A 12,622-nucleotide genomic window follows, 5' to 3' on the forward strand; every position below is an offset into this window, starting at 1 on the left:
TTTTTTAAGACAAGTCTTGCTCTGTCTCCCAGGCTGGAATATAGTGGCGTGATCTCGGTTCAAGCAATTCTCATGCCTCAGCCTCCCGAGTAGCTGGGACTACAGGTGTGCACCACTATGCCTGGCTAATTTTTGTGTTTTTAGTAGAGATGAGGGTTTCACTATATTGGCCAGGCTGGTCTCCTGATCCACTCCTTTTTTTTAAAGCACTCTCTTGCCATAAGACATTCCTGGCTTATCTTATACTTTCCTTGTCACAACCACTTTTCCAAGGAGCTCCACCATATAGCAACCTTCTAAAACTAATCTGATTGTGTTCTTCCCACTTCAAATCTTCTTTCCTACTGCTTTTGGGATACACCAAAGCCCTCAACACAACCCTCGAAACCCCGCCTTTGTCTGGCTCCAGAGCAATTCTTTGGACAAGCTTTCCTGGACTCAAGCAGCCCTCATGGTTCTATCTTTTCAAGTGCCTCCTGCAGGATTGCTATTTCCAAATGCAATGCATCCTGTTCTGGCACATTCCCTGTGAAGAGGCAGAGACTCCCTATACTGTGAGAAGGGGAGCTCCCGGAGGAGAGGCCCTGCTTGTGTTTCTGCATTTCTCCCCCACACACCCTCTGCCAGTGTACCACTTCTGCCAACCACAGCAGGCCCTGAACCATCCTGCCCCCTATAGAACTGGTGACCTCCTTTCATTCTAGCCAGAGAAAAGGTCAGAAGGGACAGCTAAGAACATACATGGGCTCATCAGGTTCTCCTAAAGACCCCTAGCTATCCTCCACCAGGTGGCTCTTAGGGCCATAGGACAAACTATACTGAGGAGTGAAGAAGGGACATTTGCAGATTTGTCCCTCACCCTTTCAAAGTTCTCAACCCACTCTAGGCCTCAGTGACTCACTCTGGCAAATAGTACCAACCTATTCATTCTACAGGTATTTCTGGACCGATAAACTCACTAGGAGACACACTGCTTGGGTTTATAGCTGGGGGTAATTCAGAGAAGGGTCAGCTCTTGGGCTTCTTGTAGCTTTCAGTCTAGTAGGAGACATAAGACATGCAAGAAAAAAAAATCAGTAGCTTTTCTATATGTTAACAATGAACTACCTAAAAAAGCTACAAAATAATAAAGTATTCAGGAATAAGTTTTACCAAGGAAGTGAAGGATATCTCCACTGAAAACTACAAAACACTGATAAAAGAAATTGACATGAATAACTGGAAGGATGTCCCCTGTTCGGGGATTGGAAGAATATTGTTAAAATGTCCATAAATACCTAAAGCTATCTACAGATTCAATGCAATCCCTATCAAAATACCAATTATATTTTTCATAGAAATAGGAAAAAAATACTAAAATTCATATGGAACCATAAAAGATCCCAAATATCCAAAGCAATATGTCTGACAAAAGAATTACTTTGATAGAGTAAACAATAGAGGTAAAAAATCCTCTCATTTCTAGAACTATAGGTATTGAACCTACCCCTGGGAATCCAAAATTCTCTGTGCTACCTATCACACCACATCCTAGAGTAAGGCCAGCTAAATAAGCTGAGCAAAAGTTTTTTCTTGAGCAAAAGAACAAACTTGAAGGCATCACACTACCTGATTTGAAGAACCTACTACAAAGCTATAGTAATCAAAATAGCATGGTACTGGCATAAAAACAGACACTAGGTGAATGGTACTGAATAATAGAGAGCCCAGAAATAATTCCCCATGTTTACAGTTAATTGATCTCTGACAAACATGTCAAGAACACACAACAGGGAAAGGACAGTTTCCTTAGTAATTAGTATTGAGAAAACCGGATATTCACATGCAGAAGAGTGAAATCAGATTAGAACCTCATCTCACACCATATACAAAAATCAACTCAAAATGGATTAAAAACTTAAACTTGGCTGGGCGCAGTGGCTCAGGCCTGTAATCCCAGCACTCTGGGAGGCTGGGGCAGGTGGATTGCTTGAGGTCAGGAGTTTGAGACCAGCCTAGGTAACATGGTGAAACCCTGTCTCTACTAAAAATAGAAAAATTAGCTGGGCTTGGTGGCTCACACCTGTAATTCCAGCTACTTAGGAGGCTTAGGCACAGGAGTCTCTTGAACCCAGAAGGCAATGGAAGTTGTAGTAAGCCGACATCACAACACTGCACTCTGGCCTGGGTGACAGAGTGAGACTTCATCTCAAAAAACAAAACAAAACAAAAACCTTAAACCTGACTAGAAACTGTAAAACTACTAGAAGAAAATAAAATACAGGGAAAAACTCCATGATGTTGGTTTGGGCAATGACTTTTTGGATATGACCCCAAAAGCACAGGCAACAAAGGAGATTACATCAAACTAAAAAGCTTCTGCAGAGCAAACAGCAGAGAAAAGAGACAGTCTGCAGAATAGGAGAAAATATTTGTAAACCATACATCTCATTCACTCAGGCTGGAGCGCAGGCTGGTTACAGTGGTGCAATCATGACTCACTGCAACCTCAAACTCCTGGGCTCAGCTGATCCTCCCACCTCAGCCTCCTGAATAGCTGGGACTCTAGGCATACATCACTATGCCTGACTCATTTTTTGGATTTTTTTTTTTTTTTTTGCAAAGACAGGGTTTGACCATACTGGTCTCAAACTCCTGGGCTCAAGCAATCTGCCTGCCTTGGCTTCCCAAAGTGCAGGGATTATAGGCGTGAGCCATTGTGCAGAGCCTGACATTTCTTAAAAGACATGCAAATGGCCAGTAGGTATATGATCATCAGGGAAATACAAATTTAAATCACAATGAGATGTTACTTCACACATTTAGAATATTATAAAAGAGACAAAATAATAAGTGTTGGCAAGGATGTGGAGAAAAGGGAACCCTTGTACATCATTGGTGGGAATATAAATCAGTATAGCCCCTATAGTAAATAGAATGGAAATTTCTCAAAAAACTTAAAATAGGCCAGACCCAGTAGCTCACACCTGTAATCCTAACACTTTGGGAGGCCAAGGCAGGAGGGATCACTTGAGGTCAGGAGTTCAAGACCAGCCTGGACAACATAGCAAGACCCTGTATCTACAAAAAAATAAAAATAAAATCCCTTAAATAGAGCTACCACATGATCCAGCAACCCAATACTGGGTATATATCCAAAAGAAATGAAATCAGGATGTTGAAGAGAGATCTGCAGTCTCATGTTTATTCATTGTAGTCAAGATATGGAACCAACCTAAGTATCTGTCAGTAGATGAATGGATAAAGAAAATGCTATATATACATAATAGAACACTATTCAGCCCTAAAAAAAAAAGGACATCTTGTTATTTGTAACAACATGGATGAATCTGGAGAACATTATGTTATGTGAAATAAGCCAGGCACAGAAAAATACCACATGATGTCACTTATGTAAGGAATCTAAAAAGTTGAATTCATAGAAGCAGAGGATTGCTTGAGCCCAGGAGTTCAAGACCAGCTTGGACAGCATAACAAGACTCTGTCTCAAGATAAAAAACAAACAAACAAACAAAAAACCCAACAGATATATGGAGAGATAGCTATACTATAAAGGAAGTTCCATAAGAGAAATCTTTTGAAGAACTTTAAAAATCAGGAGAAAAATATTAAGGTGAAGCTGAAATCGTTTTTCAGAATTGGAGACATCAAGTGAACAGAAGGTGAAGACCAGGTGGGGTTTACACACAATGAAAAGGGAACGGGGTTATTCCAGACAGAAGGAAGGGCAGAAACAGAAGTGAGGAGGCAGAAACCTCTGGGTGTATACGGAACCAGAATGATTCAGTGCAGCTGGATCTGAGGACATTTGAAGGTGATTGTTTCCTGCTCCCCTGGCCCATAGCAATAACTAGCTCCTCTCCTATCCCCTGGCTGAATTAGGGAGTCAGCATCTTTTCAATATCCTGGGCGTAGCCAGAGACACATGCTGGGCCCCACAGAAGGAACCAAGGCGTAGAGGTTCCTAGAGGTGATGGTGGAGGTGATGGCACAGCTGACCACTGAAACATCAGCTATTAATATTTTCTTCCAGGTCTGAGACAATAGGGCCTACGAGGCTGCACCTGCAGGCTGGAGAGCTGGGCAGATACTCTTCCAGCTCCTAGTGCCCATCCTCCAGACTTTATCTCCTGGCTTCTTTCTACAAAAATAGGCTCTGGCCAGCCAGTATGCCTCCTGCACCCAAGCAGATCCAGTGCTCACCCAGTGGGCACCATCTAGCCAGAGCCCAGCGGTGCCACCCCAAGCTGCTAGCTCTGCTCTGAGAGGAGAAAACAGCTCTGGTTCACCCACAAGCTCCCACTGGGTTCTACTCTTGTTTGTGACCACAAACAGGAGTCAGGCTTTTGGGATTCCGCTTCTGAGATTCATACGGACAAACTATATGACCCTACGTGAAGCTGGCTCCCTACTGGGCCTCAGTTTCCTTCCTGTAAAATGGGGGTGAGCCCTCTGACTCCTCTCCCCTGCAGGGCGCAGGAGAGAAGAATATCCCGTCTATAAAAGGACTGCAGCTGAGAAGCCAGGTCCCTTGTGCGGGGTAGGGGTGGGCTCAGCAGGGCCTTCAGGGATAAGCTGCTGGCTTTGATGCTGCCTTGCTCCTTCAAGGCCTGCAAGCTTCCCAGGAAAGCAGTGGGGGAGGAGAGAGGAAGGGACAGCAAAGCCAAGTTTTAGCCTTCTTCTAGCCTGGGGGATAGGAAGTGAGGTGCTGTCTACAGAGGAAGTGAGAAGCAACCCCCCCCACCTCGTTTCCCCCTGCCTCCCCTCCTCGCCGACTTCCCCTAAGCCTGGAATGGAAAGAAAGGTTCCAGCTTCAGGAGCCTGCGGGCTCAGAGGTGGGGAAATAGAAGGCGATGCGGGTGTGGGAAGAGGAATGATCAGCACCATCTGGCAGAGAAGGGGGTCTCCTGTCTTGGACACAACAAAACTCAAGGGGCCCAGGACATCCTACAGACTGGGGGAGTGGGGAGAAGAGAAGCCACTCAAGCCAAGTGGAGAAAGCCAGCATTCCAGGCCACGTGGTACCCACATCTGCAGTCCTGGCCTGACTCCTGCTCCCAGCATGTGTGCCCTGTCATGTGCCTTGGCACGGGCCAACCCCAACACTAGGTGGGGCAGGTCCTTGGAGCACTTGCTCTTAGAGCATGTGTCCTTTCTTTGCAGCCCTTATCACAGCTATAATTCTGTAACTGTTTAATCACTTGATGAACATGGACTTTTCTGATCACTGTATCCCTAGAGATTAGCACAACACCTGGCACACAGTAAATTCTAAATAATCTGCTGGCTGAATGAATAGGCTGCTCATAGCTTGAGAATTCCTCAGAGGCCGGTTTGGCCTGAATCCTGGCATCTGAAGTTTGGTACACAAAGGTGAATGAACACTGCTCATGACTTGGGGCCAACTGGGGAACTCTGGGGTGACTGGTAAAGGCCAGTGCTATGGTCTGAATGTTTGCATCCCCCCAAATCCACATGTTGAAATCCTAACATCAAAAGTAATGATATTGCGCGGATGGGGGCGGTTGGTGCTTTGGGAGGGAAATAGGTCATAGGGGTGGAGTCCTCATGAATGGGATTAGTGGTCATATAAAAAGGGGCCTGGTGAGATTCCATGTAAGGGCACAGAGAGAAGCCTCTGTCCAGGAACCAGAGAGCTAGCCCTCACCAGACACCAAATTTGCCCTTGCCTTTACCTTGGACTTCCCAGCCTCTAGAGCTGTGAGAAATAAATTTCTGTTGTTTCTAAGCTGCCTAGTTTATGGTATGTTGTAATAGCAGCTCAAACAGACGAAGACAGCCAGAAACAGCAGACCTGACATAGGGGAGGAGAAATCCAGGCACACCCAGGTACTGCCGATAGGTAAGGCAACAAATACAGTAGACACTCTACACTGTATTTTGGGTAAGAATAAAACAAGAATATACATTTGTTTGTGTTTGGTATTGTGTAAGGAAACTCGAGGGATATATAGGAAACTAATAAATGATTATGAGGGAAAAAGGGATGTAGGTGGGAGTGAGTTTTTTTTTTTTTTTTTTTTTTTTTTTTTGGGTAAGGTTTTTTTTTTTTTTTTTTTTTTTTGAGACAAGGTCTCACTGTTGCCCAGGCTGGAGTGCAGTGGCTCCATCTTGGCTCACTGCAACCTCTGCCTCCTGGGTTCAAGTGATCCTCCCACCTCTGCCTCCCCAGTAGCTGGGACTACAGGTGCATGCCACCACGCCCAGCTAATTTTTTTATTTTTTGGTAGAGACAGGGTTTCACCATGTTGGTCAGGCTGGTCTCAAACTCCTGACCTCAAGTGATCCACCCACCTTGGCCTCCCAAAGTTTTGGGTGTGAGCCACTGTGCCCAGCTGAGATTTCCTAATGTATGCCTTTTTATATCACTTTGATTTTCAAACTATATTTATAAAACCTGGTGAACATATAAAACAAAACTTCAAAAAATATTAGAAGAAATCAAACTACTCAACAAGTTGATTTCTAAAGTTCCTCCCAGCTGTGTCATCCACCCTCTTCCAGGCCCCTAGGACAAGGGAGCAGGTGAAGTGGCTGGTCAAATGAACGGGGGGCTCTGACCCAGGGCTGCTGATGCCTTCATGTCCTTTCTTCCCCAGAAATCTTGCTTTGGGTTAGCAGAGAAGCCCCCCTACCCCCAGGCAGCGGGGTGGGCATGGTAACATCACTATTCAGAAGTTGGTCAGGGGCATTTCCACCTGGGAAAGAGCTGGATTTATTCTAGGTCCCTGGGAAAGGGGACAAAGTCTGGGCAGGGGCAGGGGCAGAGGTCAGAGATTGGGCAGGGGGAGGTTTGGGGCAAGTGGGGTAAATGACTCCTGGAAGTGCCTGGTGCTGCTGTGGGCAGGTTCTGGGGGTGTCTCAATAGATCCTTGTACAGAAGGGCTGCATACAGCCCCCACATCAAGCCAGCTGGGAGTGAGGTGAATCAGTCCCTGGGAACTGCAGTTGCTGAGAACCCCAGGGCCACACCCAGGAGTTCCAGGGCCCCCCACAGCCCCACCTAGGAAAACTCTGTCCATTCGCCTACCCAGAGTGTCTAGGGGCAGGGGCAATTTCAGGCTGAACTAAATGAGAGTGAGGAGACGTGCAGATCACAGGTCCTAAGCAGCATGTGCCACTCAGCCCTGCAGGCAACAGCAGGGGCAGCAGAATGGGAGCTTCTCTCCTTTAAGACATCTATACATTTAAAAAAAAAAAAAGCATAGTGAATACTGGAGAATTCCCAGAGTTCAAGGACCAGAATTAAGGTTCAGGGTGCTGTGCCTGACTGGGCTCTTCTCAGCAGCTGCTGGGTTTTAGAAATCAGTAATAACAGCAACAATAATTCACCTTAATAACAGCCTGGCCTCCTCTTTCATCTGCGTAACTCCCAGAGCTGGGAAAATGGTAATTATTGAGCAGGTGCCACGCCCCAATGATGATGCATGATCAATCCAGGAACACTGGCTAGGAAATTGAGGCCCAAGGAGAAAGATTTCCCCTCACACAAAGCTATAGACATAGGCGCCGAGGGCTGCTGGGTGGTGCAGGGTGTGCATGCCAGTTCTAAACCTGCTGTGTTTTGGGAAAGTGCTGAAGACAGGGGCACTCATTCCAGAGTCCCGCGGACTTGGGTTTGGGCAGAAGGTGAGGAAAGACCCAGATACGTGTCCCGAGCCCCCTCGTAGGCTGTGGCAGGCCTGGTGGGTAGCCCTGGCTGGGAGTCAAGGCCTCTGTTCTTGAGCCCATGCCCCACCCTCCCAGAGTATCACAAAGCAGGCAGACAGCTGCCTCGGGGATCTCCACCGCCTCTACAGTATGCTCAGGAGCCACAGGGTAAGTAAGTGCTCAGCCCTGGGAACAGCCCCATGCCATAGGCACAGTCCATGAAGTGGGAGTGGGGGACATCTTATAGCCACGTAGGCAGATCAGATCAAGAAGAGTCAAGAAATGGGGGAGACTGCTTCTTGGGGACCCCAGCCCATCTCTGTAGCCCACTTCCATTCTTGGTACTGATCCTAAATAAAGAGATCCTTCCTATAGCAAGGCCTGTCTGGCCAGTGCCGTAGAAACCCGCAGGGGAGGTCCAGTTGGCATATACCCTCCAAGAGGGCAGAGGAGGGTGGAAAGCATCCTAAGAGACCAAAGACCTTTTCCTACTGTGTCCATGGAGGAAAGCAGTAGAGACTCAAACTAGGAGGGAAGGGTAAAGATGGAGGCATTGCATATGCAGGTCCATCCACAGCCTGCTGTGTGCCTGGTACTGTGACAGACGCCGGGACAGACAAAATCTAAGCTCCCGAGAAACCGCAAGGGCCAAGACAGACAGCAACCAATGACCTTGTCCTCCAACCCTCCAGGACAGTGTGTGGGGGAAAATATTTCAGGTCTTGTTCTCAGGGATTTGAAGTTGTTTTTCCTCAGCATGTTACAAAGCTGACCAGAGTCCCCTGGGGGTTCCTGCAATAACATTGTGACTCTCCGAAGGCCCAGCTTTCTGCTATCTCAGGTTCAAGAACTGGCCCTCTCTGCTTTAAATCCAGCCATGCTACCTTGTGCCTAAAACATTAAGGCAGAATGGGACCACGTAAAACTACAACGCAGAATCAGGAGTCCTGCCTCTGACACTCACCACAGCATGAATCACTTCCCCCTCTGGACTTCAGTTTGCCCATTTTTAACACGAGGGCATTGGACTAGACTGTCTCTAGGATTCCTTCCAGCCTGTGCTGTGTTGTTTTGATGTAGTGGCAGATCCCAGATTGATTTACATAAATTTGCATGTTCAATCAGAAATCCCAAACTCCAAGTATAGAAAATCCAATCGGTCCATTAATGCAGCCAGACTGGGGCTGGGGGAACCTGCCAGGTTGAGGTGAGGGGTGTTAAAGGAGACAGCAGGAGCGGTGGTGAATTGGGGGAGGGGCTGAGGGAAGCAGGAGCTAGAAAGGGCACTTGTTTTGAGAGATGCAGCTTTGGTGACCTGGGCATGATGAATGGCACCAGGAACCCCACTTCAGTTGTCAGGCAAGGGCCCTTTTTCCTCCTGCTTCTAACGAGGCCTCTGGCTGGCCAGCCTCAGAGCCACACCCCAAGAAGGAACAGCAGCTTCTGCCTAGTAACAGCTGCATCTTTCAGTCTGACAGGGACTCCAGCATTAGCCACTTTCTGGGAAACTGACCTCCCTGGGAGCTTCCATTATCCATTCCAAAGGCTCACAGCAGTAAGGAAGGCTTCCTTGGGGTTTAACCTAAACACCTCCTGCTGCAGCTTTGCCCTTATAGGCAGCAGGGTCCAGGGCAGAGGGCTCCCCAGGCCCAGGAGAGCAGGGGGAAAAGCAACGCAGGGAGAATATGTCCCCTACATGACCAAATCCAGGGCTTCTTTAATCACTGCCTCTCCTTCAACACTCCCCTTCACCTGGGAGACCAAGGATGAAAACAAACAAGAAGAACTTCAAGACCTTTGGCTCTTGGGCTGGAAAGCAAGTCCCAACCTGGAGAGCCCAACTCCTGACAAAATCCTACCCCCAGGAGGGAAGGGGCTGGAAAAGGTGGGGTGGGGGTGGCTTCTCACTGCAGCTGCTGGGCTGGTATAGCAGGGCCTGGGAGGCTGGCTGGGCTGGATGAGCATGGTGGAGAAGATTCCTTAGCCCCTTGCCTGGGACCTGGGGGTGTGAGTACAGCAGTGAGGTAGGCAGGGCTGGGGGTGGGTGGGCAAAAGCAGTGGGGCCCTCCTTGCCCTCCTCCTATAAGAGAGCGGGTGGGTGAGTGTGCTGTGCTCCCTGGCCCAGATCCTAAAACAAGTCCCAACAGCTGAGATGTAAACTGTCTCCTGGGAATCTGCTTACCCTGCTGGCCCTTGGCTGCCTCCTCCTCTCTCAGCCCTTCTTCAAAGGGCTGGGATGTCTCACCACAGGCCATGATGGGTGGGCCAAACCCAAGCCAGGAGGAGCAGGAGTTCATATCCCAAGGCACCAGGGGTGTGTGGAACAAAGACTGTCAGGCATAGAATAAGGGAATCTGTACTCTCTATCCAGGGTTCTCATCCTAGGTAATTGTGAATTTAAAGCACATCCAACACTTCAGCTCTATCTAAATGGAACCATTCTGCCAGAGAGATCTGATCTTTCTCCCCTATGGACTCACCCATGAGTGGAACCATTCAATGTCAAAAGATGGAAGGGAATATTAGAGCTTTCTAATCAAACTGCTGAGTTTTAAAGATGGGGAAACTGAGCCCCGAGAGCAAACTGTCTTGACCAAGGTCACTCAGCAAGGCAAGAAGAGTAGGGACCAGAGCTTCTGACTCTGCCTTTATTAATAGCAGCTTTGTCCCCATACACTTAGGTTTTCACCGGCCTATCATGAAGATCCTTTTTCCCTTCCATCCACAGCACCTGCCTCTCCAGGTCCTCACTCTCTTCCTGAGGGCTAGAGCCAGAGAAAGATGCTAGAGGGCCGAAGCCACCTCATGCACAGACCACAGAATTTGAAAACAAGCTTGAATATATGGGAATGTCTCCTCAGACAGGAATACACATGGTTTCTTTGGGATAGGAAATCCATTAACCCCAGGTTGTTTTTAGGAAGATGGGGGACCAATTTGAGAAGTGAATTTTCCTGTCACACAAGGAGTCTCAGAGAGCCAGGTGGTGTCATGTCTGCAAGGGAGGGTCTGCAACAACGCAAATGGGCTAGGTTCATTTTCCCCAAAAGTACTGACCATAAAACGGTTAGGCATTGACATCTCTACCGCTCTCCAGGACCACTCCTGCCCGGGACCTATTCCTCCGGCTGACCATTGTGCTTAAGCAGGAGGACCCATGAAGGAGGAGAAGTGGGAGGGAGGGATTGCCTCTACAGCCAGAGAACTCCTTAGCCCAAGACCCATAGCTCCTCAGCAAGGCACGCCTTTAAGAAGTGGCAGCTGGATAGACTAAGCGGGCTCGGCTGATCCAGCCTGGGGATGCCTGGAAAACTAGGCCTATGGGAGGTGAAGACCCTCTGTGCCCTTGGGGCCGTGCCAGAACTGAAGACAACTAGGGGCCTTGGGCCCAGGACAAGGAGAGGGGAGCTAGGGTCCGGGCAGCCGCTTTCTTAGTCGGGCTAAGCCAGGGGAGCGTCGGGCACAGATGAATTCTCCGCATTCTTCTGGCACCGCAGCCAGCACCCGGAGGGCCTTTTCTGCAGGCGCTGCCCTGTCCCTACTCCCTGCCCAACCAACCCTTCTCCCTCCCTTAGCTTTTCTTTAGCATGCAACCCGCCTGGTCATTCCTTCTTTTCGCAGCCCCTCAAAGCCTCAGAAGGGCCGTTCTCTCGGAGACCGGGTCTTTCCGCCTCTCCCCGCCTTCCCCACGCCCTACCGCCCCAGGCCACGGGGACTGGAAGGAGTGCGAAAGGGAGCCCCAGGCTCGTCTCCGCGCCTGCGCTTTGGGGAGAGAGCCCCTCCCCCCGCAATAACCCGGCACCGCTAAGCGGCACCCGGACGGTGGGATGCGGGTGGGGTCGGGTGAGCAGTTGGGGCAAGGTCAGTGCTTTCAAAGAGGGAGGGAGCCCGGCCCCCGGAACATCCCCCACTCCCGAAAGTTTCTCTTCCGGGGCCACGGAGTGTGCGCAAGGATGGCGCGGGGGGCGGGAGGGGGTGGGGTGGGGGTGCACAGAGTCGCTGCCGGACCCCCGGGGAGGGTGCGACGGGAGGGAGGGAGGGAGGGACGGGGCAGCAGGGTCTGGGCAGGAAGCTGCGACGCCCTCTCCGACCCTGTACTGCCACGAGAGACTTACCCTCCACACCCCACTCCCCCTGGCCCGGAGCTACGGATCCCCCCCGCACTCGCCGCCCTTTCAATCCCAAGTAGACCCAGAACTCACCGAAATCAGGTGTTGAGCTGGGCCAGGGCAGGCCGGATCCGCCAGGTCCATGGCCATGAACTGGGGTCGGGGGGCAGAGAAAGGGGGGTGCCGGAGCCGCCTCCTGATGTCAAGGCTTTAAAGGGGCCGGGGAGCCCCGCCCCTCGCACTGACCCCGCCTCCCTCCTCCCGAGCAGCCAATCCACGTTCACCCTTGATGCGCGCCCCTCCCAGCCCCCTCCAGATGTTCCCAGGGCGCGAGCTAAGTCTGCCTGGCCGGCGCGCGCCGCTTCCGCTCCGGTGGGAAGGACCTCCCTTCCCCCCTATAGAAACACTTTCTCCAGGCCGGGCCGGGCCGGGCCTGGTAAACCTCAGCAGTGCCTGGGTAGAGGACGCCGGGCTGGGCCGCGCGGGGGTGGAATGAGGGCGTCTAGAACAGAGAAAACTAAGTAGGTGCGTGCGGGCCCACGGGCATGCGCGTTTGCTTTTGTGGGGCTGGGCGTGCACGTGTATGTGTGGTTGTGAGCGTCGGTGTTTGTAATTTGCCTTTCTGCATACGTGTTGGGTGTAAATCCATGGGGAAAGGCTTGAGTGCCTTTTTGGCCTTAAATGCTCCCGTCTCTCTCCCTCCTCCAGGATGGGGTCGTCCCCCGGTAATCTGGAGAACAGTGGTAGGAACAGGGTCCACTCATCAGAGAGCAGTGCTGGCCGTTTCCTCACTGGTTTAGGAGGAGGGAAGGCTGGGCAGAGAAAGGATACAACCTTGTTCT

General features: G+C 50.1%; 1 protein-coding gene across 3 annotated transcripts in view; it reads right to left on the reverse strand.

The window, feature by feature from the left end:
* Positions 1-12,307, reverse strand: part of NCKAP5L (NCK associated protein 5 like) — a 38,948-nt gene extending 26,641 nt beyond the window's left edge. For all 3 annotated transcript variants that reach the window (XM_017545799.2, XM_017545800.2, XM_017545798.2), the window contains exon 1: positions 11,874-12,307. The gene's annotated coding sequence lies outside the window, so the exon portion shown is untranslated. The remainder of the gene's footprint in view (positions 1-11,873) is intronic.
* Between the last annotated feature and the right edge of the window lie 315 nt (positions 12,308-12,622).

Source organism: Cebus imitator, unplaced genomic scaffold, assembly GCF_001604975.1.
Source record: "Cebus imitator isolate Cc_AM_T3 unplaced genomic scaffold, Cebus_imitator-1.0 Scaffold181, whole genome shotgun sequence".
NCBI classification, from domain to species: domain Eukaryota; kingdom Metazoa; phylum Chordata; class Mammalia; order Primates; family Cebidae; genus Cebus; species Cebus imitator.